The 7,697-nt window shown below is 35.6% G+C and overlaps 2 long non-coding RNA genes and 1 pseudogene across 8 annotated transcripts; 1 reads left to right on the forward strand and 2 right to left on the reverse strand.

Annotated features, from left to right (window-relative positions):
- Positions 1-2,679: 2,679 nt before the first annotated feature.
- LOC106343843 lies at positions 2,680-4,264 on the forward strand. 7 transcript variants are annotated; one of them, XR_001270034.1, is made up of 5 exons: positions 2,680-2,833; positions 2,915-3,315; positions 3,427-3,516; positions 3,603-3,959; positions 4,079-4,264. It is a non-coding gene; the product is annotated as an uncharacterized LOC106343843 (long non-coding RNA). The 7 variants fall into 7 exon arrangements; XR_001270044.1 differs by having other exon boundaries at positions 3,427-3,499; XR_001270031.1 differs by having other exon boundaries at positions 2,915-3,043; positions 3,240-3,315; positions 3,427-3,959.
- A 257-nt stretch (positions 4,265-4,521) lies between these two features.
- Positions 4,522-5,089, reverse strand: LOC106300919 (annotated as a pseudogene).
- A 1,598-nt stretch (positions 5,090-6,687) lies between these two features.
- LOC106294166 lies at positions 6,688-7,691 on the reverse strand. The gene is made up of 2 exons (XR_001260760.1): positions 7,570-7,691; positions 6,688-7,499 (listed from the first exon to the last, which is right to left on the reverse strand). It is a non-coding gene; the product is annotated as an uncharacterized LOC106294166 (long non-coding RNA).
- Positions 7,692-7,697: the final 6 nt, after the last annotated feature.

Below are 7,697 nucleotides of genomic sequence, written 5' to 3' on the forward strand. Positions count from 1 at the left end.
TTGTTTCCTTTAGATTTGTGATGATAAGAAAGTCTTGCAGTCGCGTTTTGGTTGTAGTCCCAGATGGTAAGAGTAACTTGGAGATCATTAGTTATGGTATTGCAGCCGTTTGGTAGCTTATTCATCACATATTCAGTAGTCTCTTGAATAAGTAAGGTTGAGTCGGGGTTATGAATGTGATGGTATGTTAGCACGAATTCCATGTACTCAGTTGTTGAGTCTTTTAAATTATCTTGATTGTCAATGATAGACGGTAGCTGAAAATCAATGATAAATTATTGTGTGTTGGGCCGGTGGATGTAGGAGCGTTAACATTTTGAGTCAATGGTTTGTGATAAGTTTGTTTTTTTATTTACGTTGAGTTGTTACTTATTTCGAAAACCATGTATAATGATGTGTAGTGTGTATTTGTATGAGAGCTGGATAATGTTTGTTATTTTTTGTATTTACATTATTCTCATAATGAGGTTTTTCTTAGTATAATAGATGTTCGCTTGGAAATATATTTGTTTGTTTTTGCAGACGAAGTGCCCGCTTTAGTTATACCGAGAACACACACACTTTATGTTAGTGTAGTTTTTATATACATAGGTTCTATTTTAGTTTTTGTGAGATAGAATGAGGAGAATTTTGTTAAAATTTGATAATGAAATAGAAATATGGAATGTATATGGTTGTGTATTTAAAATATATAGATATAGGTTATACCAATGGGGTTTGCGTGTGGATAACGTAAACGGAATTATATTATTACATGAAGGATAATCGGTTTGATTAACCATTTTTAAAGCTGGAAAATTTATGAAATCTATGAGTTAGTCATGTATTCAATATGTTTTCTTATATGTTTTGCTAATTTTTCAAGACATAGTTAAAACAACATGAATTTATTTGGGTAAATTAAAATTGCATTTTTTGGTTTTTTCATTTATTCTTTAAAATCAAAGTACATAAAGCATAAAGTCTAAACTCTTTGAAGCAGAAAAAATAGATAAACTGGTGGAATTGATCTCTTCTCCAGAAGGAGACAATAACCCACTATGGAGGATACGTCGGTGTGGCTTAATCTGCATGATAATCTCCCTACAGAAGAGTATTCGGCAATGTTCATGGGTTCTGTTCCAGAGAAATGGCAGAAGCCGCCAGCCTCTTTCTTGAAATGTAACGTGGGCTCCTCACTGGATGGAGGTTCTACAATAGCGGGAGCTGCTTGGGTGGTGCGAGATGCAAGAGGAGTTGTTTTACTTCACAGTAGAAGAGCCTTTGCTAATGTAAGCTCGCTGCATCAAGCCAACGTTCTGGCTCTACATTGGGCAGCTGAAGCCATGAGTGATCTGAAACTTAAGAAAGTGGTTTTTGAATTCTCAGCTCTTGAGGTTAAAAAGGCAATGGACCATCCACTTCTCTGTTTTGGACATTTCCAGCCTGTCTCTCATGCCCTATCGGCGATCTATTCCATCAGAGATGCCAAGATCAGCTATGTCACAAGCTCGTGCAACCTCATTGCCAATTTAATTGCAGTAAGTGTGACAGAGATCAAAGGTATCAATCGTACGTCGCTAGGAATGGTCCTGCATGGTTAGCTACCCAGATTGGCCAGGAAGCATCAGCATGAAAGGCTCTTTTACGTAGAGCTTACGCTTTCTTCGGGTCTCCTTATCTCTGGTTTTCTTTGCTCCTACTGGAGTGTTGTTTTTTGGTTTTATCTATTTTGATTAGCTACATTGATCCTCCTCCCATCCTTTGATGGTGCTATGTTCTTTCAAAATGACAAAAAAAAAACCCCCACTTATTAACTTAGCTGGAAATTAAGGAATAAAACAGAAAAATCATAAGAAATTGGATTGCTTGGTCCTCTCAATCGCAAACGTCTTGTTCGTCCAAATAATGAAAACAAATTTGAGGTGTGTCCACGCTAGGCGTGAATTGTTTATTTTAATATTTATTTGTTGCATTCCTTTTTTAATATTTAATTATAATTCAAATTAAACAAATAGTATCGGTTCGGTTCACGGGTCGTTACAATAAAAGCTATGCCTGAATATGGTCGACGACAAGAAAATCAAAGCAGCAGTAGACAAGATCAGCAATTTACCAGATGTGATCAAGTAGCCATCAGTACTTTCCTCTTGTCTAGACGATGGAGGCATATATGGTGCGATATACCTTCTCTCACCTTAGATGTGGATACGCTGATTGCCGCTTCAGTAAACGAAACCCTAATTCACTATACAGATCCCAAGACGAAGAATTTATACCTCAAAGCCACCAAGAGGGAGGACATTCCCCACATCGACCGGTGGATCAAGTGTGCCATGCCACACAACGTTGAGAATCTGTCCCTCGATTTCTCTCGTCCTTATTATGAGGAATTTTATATTTAAAACCACTATCTTCATATGAAAAATATTAGACCAAGTAACGGGCTATAAATAACTTTTTCCAAATTTCTGATCTGAGGGATGATTTATATTTGATTAATCAAATTATATGAGGTTGTAAATAAAGGGAAAAACCATCTATCTATCTATATATCTATTTATATAAAATCATGTTTGCTCTCTCTTTAGAGAGACACGTAGGATGCCACGAAGAAAAGTCATTTCATGGTGTTTTGACACGTGTCCAATAGGAAAACTGCAGCTTTTCATTAAATTTAATATCTTGGGCTCATCGAACCCTATGACTGCAACGAAGAACGTGGAAACGGCTGTGTTCATAAGCAGAGGAGGAGAAGAGGCTTCGATGGACGACGAATCAGATCTACTCCATATGGCTCATCTGCCGCTGCGTCTCCGGCTTCGCCGCTGCGTCTCCAAACTATCCCTCTCAGGTGATGGTTTACTTGACATCTGATTCGACCTGCTTCACCCTTTTGTTTCTTGCCTTTGACTAAATTTGATTTCGATTGCAGATGAATCTCCAAGGCGTCGCGAAAAGTTAACCGAAGGCTTCAATCTTAAACCCGTTTCCTTCATGGCTTAGTTCCATAGCTCACGACCTGATTGTAATTTATATGCTTTTTGGGTTAGGTTCTATCTCTGTGAGTTTTGTTTCTAACTCACATTTAGATTAGTGAAATTGATGTTTAAATGAAAATTTTGTTTTGTTCTTAGTGCAACAAGAGAACCTGGAACCCTTGCTTTTATTTCATTTTGAATGGTGCTTGATTTGTGATTTGACGAGTGATTTGATAAAAGGATGAATGCTTTACTCACTTTGTGATTCCATGGTCATAGGTTTCTGCAAACGAAGAAGTATTGTGTACTGCTTGATATCAAGGAGAAAACTTTGAAGAAGCTATCTAAGCAGCAGGTGTGTTCTAGACTGTCTTTTTACAACTGTTCTAGACTCTCTTTGTTTTCTTTTCGTTTCTATAAAATGGGTTTGTTCTAAAGCTTGCTCCTTTATGTGATCTTAACCAAGCTTTAAGGTTTGCGTGTGTGGACCGTGGTCAGACAGAGAATAGCTGTTGTGTGAAGTGTCCATTCTGTGAGAGGTTTGCGTGTGTGGACCGTAATGTTCCTTGGCGTGAATCTATGAGCAGTGAAGAGTTTCAGATTCTTCAGGTTCATTAAATATATATTGCATCGCTTGGCTAGGTATAAGAGGTGGAGACGATGTCAGCTATGTCGTGTAATGATTTTAATTGCTCAAGGCTGCAACCACATGACTTGCCGGTAAGACATACACCCATAGAACGTTTCATATCTATATATTGTTTGGCTTTGTGGTTTCTTATATCAATGTTGAGATATCTCTTTGTGTTCTTTGTATGTGTGGGCATGAGTTTTGCTACTGTTGTGGACCAGAGTAGAGTGAAAGACAACAGAGTTACACTTGTGCTTTGTGGTGGATTGTTGCAGGAAGTTTACAGAGGAAAGCAACTCCATCATCTTGTCTACAAGAGGAAGGCTAAACAAGTTGAAGACTTTAGCAATTGTGAGCAAATGATATAGGTTTCACCCTTGACCTATATGCATATGATTTAACTAATATTCAATTTTGATGATGCCGAAAGTGCCACAGACGTTTCGAGGAGTTTTGAGTCTTATTGTTACTCTTTTAGTGAGTGTAGGTCCTGTGGCTGAGGCATGGTGATGGCGTGGTATGTGTTAAAGCTTCGGCCTTTCATTTTTGGTTCATCGTTTTTAGGAGACTCGAGGGCAACGAGCTTGATGGTATGAGTTTCTCTGATAGGGTTGTTGGTGCGTGTGTGTTTTGTACGCTGAATTTGAATAATGATATCTTTTTTTTTGTTTTTTGTTGTCACAAGAATATTGATACATACTTATGATTGAACGTAGAACAAGGTCAACGAAAAAGATGATACACTTTGCCAACTATATAATGAATATATTAAATATAAGAAAATTAATGGGAAAAATATAGTCTAATTTATTTTTAAATCTCAAACCCCGCTCACGAATGATTATCATTTCTTGCTCTTGACGGTTCTAAACTTGACTAACCTCATCTTCTTCTCGATCTTGGTTAGGTTTTATGTGTACAGAGCTGAGATTACTGTTTCAGTAAATGTAAAACAAAAGGAAACGATGGTGATAGATAACAACGAGTGTCAGTAGATATTACAACATAAGGGAAATGTCTAAAAGGACTTGCATGGTTTTTAATAAAGATCAATCGTCTCGGTAGTTAAACTTCCTTTTAACAGAGACACGTTCATCTTCATCATCCCCTTCCTCCACTTCTTCTTCTTCTTCTTCTTCTTCTTCATATACTTTTTCTTCCTCTACTTCCTCTTCTTGCTCGACATCATCTTCCACAGCATTGACCCTCTCGCACTCATCAATCCATTCGCTGTAGATGTCTATAGCTTCACTCAAAGCTGTGATAGTAGTGCTAAAGCTTTCTTCACAGATTCTACAAGTGGCAATACCAATCACCTCCTTCATACTAATTTGGCATTCGACACTAGAGCCGTGATTGCAAAAAGGACAGCTAAAGACAGTATGTCAAGCTTGTCCATTCGCTTCGTTGTAGCAGGCTTTGCCCTTGACTTCCTCTTCCCCATTGCTTAACCACCTGTTATTGCACAAGATCGATTCCTCGAGGAAGAGCGAGATACGAAACCCTAGAAAGATGTCAATTGAGGGAGAAAAGGGAAAGAAAAAAAAAGAAAAAAAAAGAAAAAAAAATTCTAATAATCAGTACTATTTAAAATCATAATAGGTTATTCGGATAACATGTTTATTTAGTATTCCCTCCGTTTATAAATATAAGATGTTTAGGTAGAAACACACATATTAAGAAAACTATTTTTCTTTTAGAAAATATCATTAAAACTATAAATTAATGGTATTCAACCAATTACAAAATAGACTATTAAAATATGATTAAGAACACAATTTTTAATAAAATAAAAGTTACCTAAGAAAATAAAAAACATCTTATATATTAGAACATCAAAATTCTGTAAAACATCCTACATTTAGGAACAGAGAGGAAGTATTAAATATAATGACATATAAAATATTTAGTGGTGTACATTTTAAATGATAACACTCAGCTGGCAAAAGAAAGTACCACTCAATATTAGATTTTTGTGGTGTTTACTTAATTTTAGATATTTTCTATTACAAAAAAATGAATAACAATACTTTTAGTTTTAAAATAAATCATTTACACATTGTTTAAACTACCATTTTCGGAAAAATAAACAAGTTAGAAACAAAAGTACTATGAATCTTGAAAACAAGCATTCAAGAAATAATACATGTTTTGTATGTCAATCAACACTAATCCATGGTTTGTGTTCAACACCCAATCACCATCAGTTTACTTAGTATCATAATCAATATAAAATAAATTTTGAATAAATGTAAAACAACTAAATTCACATGCATGCTACCAAATTCCAAAAATGTAAACGGATATCAGTTTACTTAATATCCGTCCATAAGACTGGTAAACCATAATATAGTCTCAAAAATATAGTTTTTCAAAGAAAAATGTCTCAAAAATATATGCATGCTACCAAATTCCAAAATAAAAACTATAGCAGTATCCTATATATAAATTAATATGGAATAAAAATCTATATTTTTATAGTACGAACGAAAACGGCCATATAAAAACTTGACAAAAATATATAAACTTGAAGAACCTATTGAGATCATCATCTGAACGAACTAACTTAGGATAATCATTTAACGTATATCTCAAAACACATTAAAGCCTAATAATTTAGACACTATATCCACTGTAAACCGGTTGAATATGGGGCACATATGGATTATCATAAATTCATTAGAGACTTATAAAGATTAAACAAACACTTAAAGATAGAATCGTACATATAACTTGTGACGCAACCAAAATACTTAACTGTCATTATGATACATTGAGATAGTGTACACCATAAATTATCAACAAACACAAAATAATATATAAAAAAACTAAGTCATGTGTGTTCCTGGTGTTCAAATATATGATAACACAGTATACACTAAACGTGGGGTTTAGATAGCATTCCTCAAAACCAATTTTACATAAAACGTCAAACAAACTTATTCTAAATTTTCTCATTTTCAAATTTGGTGGTTTGAACAAGATAACCAATAACCAATTAACCACGAAAGATCTATAAAATAATTTAAAAAAAAACACAAACCAATCATTCCAAGGCCAAATCATATAAACAACAAGTATTCCCCCAATGAGTAAAAATAAATTAAAAAAAACCCCGAACATTATAATATAGATACAACCACCATGAGTAAAGTAAATAAACCATCCTTCATACATCCATCTTCCAATCAAACAATCGATCTCAAACATACTTTAAAACATAGATCGTTTTCATAGAGATACCACTCCTACTCACAATCTTCACGCACAAATTACAAGACCAAATAACAACTATACAAACCAAAATAGCAAAAAAAATAATTAAATCTCGCGCGTAGGGCGGGCAGACCCAAGCGATGCATCCAACAAATCAATCTTCACATTCTCTTCGAAGCATGAACACCAACATAGCCACCTCGAACCTTGCAAATACGGATCTACTTCTTCACATTCCGAAGAATTGGTTTATTGTTGAATATATCTTCTCCACCGTCTTGAACTTCGCTTCATCACAGCCACAGCCACCACAATTCTCCAGTGGTTCCATAACTCATTCAAAACGAGAAATCCAAAAACAAAACAAAACAAAAAAAAGCAAAAAAGCCAAGATTTTGACGATTGGTATGCGGTTAACGCGGCTATAGAAGCTGTATCGAGGTTCAAACGGTGAAGAAGTTTGCCGGTGGATCAAAAAGGTGAAATCAACAGTGGTGCCGGTGAATAACACGAAGAAGCTAAAACGATCGGCGATGGATCATGCCAGAGGGGTGGTGAGGCTGGCAATACTCAAAGATCTATCTGAGAAGAAGAAGTGAGAAGCTATTCTGGCAAAATAGATCAACTGAATAGTCACATCAAACACAACAGCTCGCGAAATGAAATACAGATTCCTGTCCGAAATAGTTTTCCTGCTACAGCTATTTTCATTAATCAAAACAGAAAACAGATATAGAGATATGTGAGAAGGAAGATTGATACCGTCGAGAGGTTTGATGTTGACGTCGCGGCGATCGACGGAGAAGCCTTGATGATGCGAATCTACGGGTTTGATGAAGAACTTATTGGGAAACTCCAGAAGCTCGAGTTGATCGTAGAGCTTGAATCTA

This window comes from Brassica oleracea, chromosome C1 (genome assembly GCF_000695525.1).
Source record: "Brassica oleracea var. oleracea cultivar TO1000 chromosome C1, BOL, whole genome shotgun sequence".
Taxonomy (NCBI): domain Eukaryota; kingdom Viridiplantae; phylum Streptophyta; class Magnoliopsida; order Brassicales; family Brassicaceae; genus Brassica; species Brassica oleracea.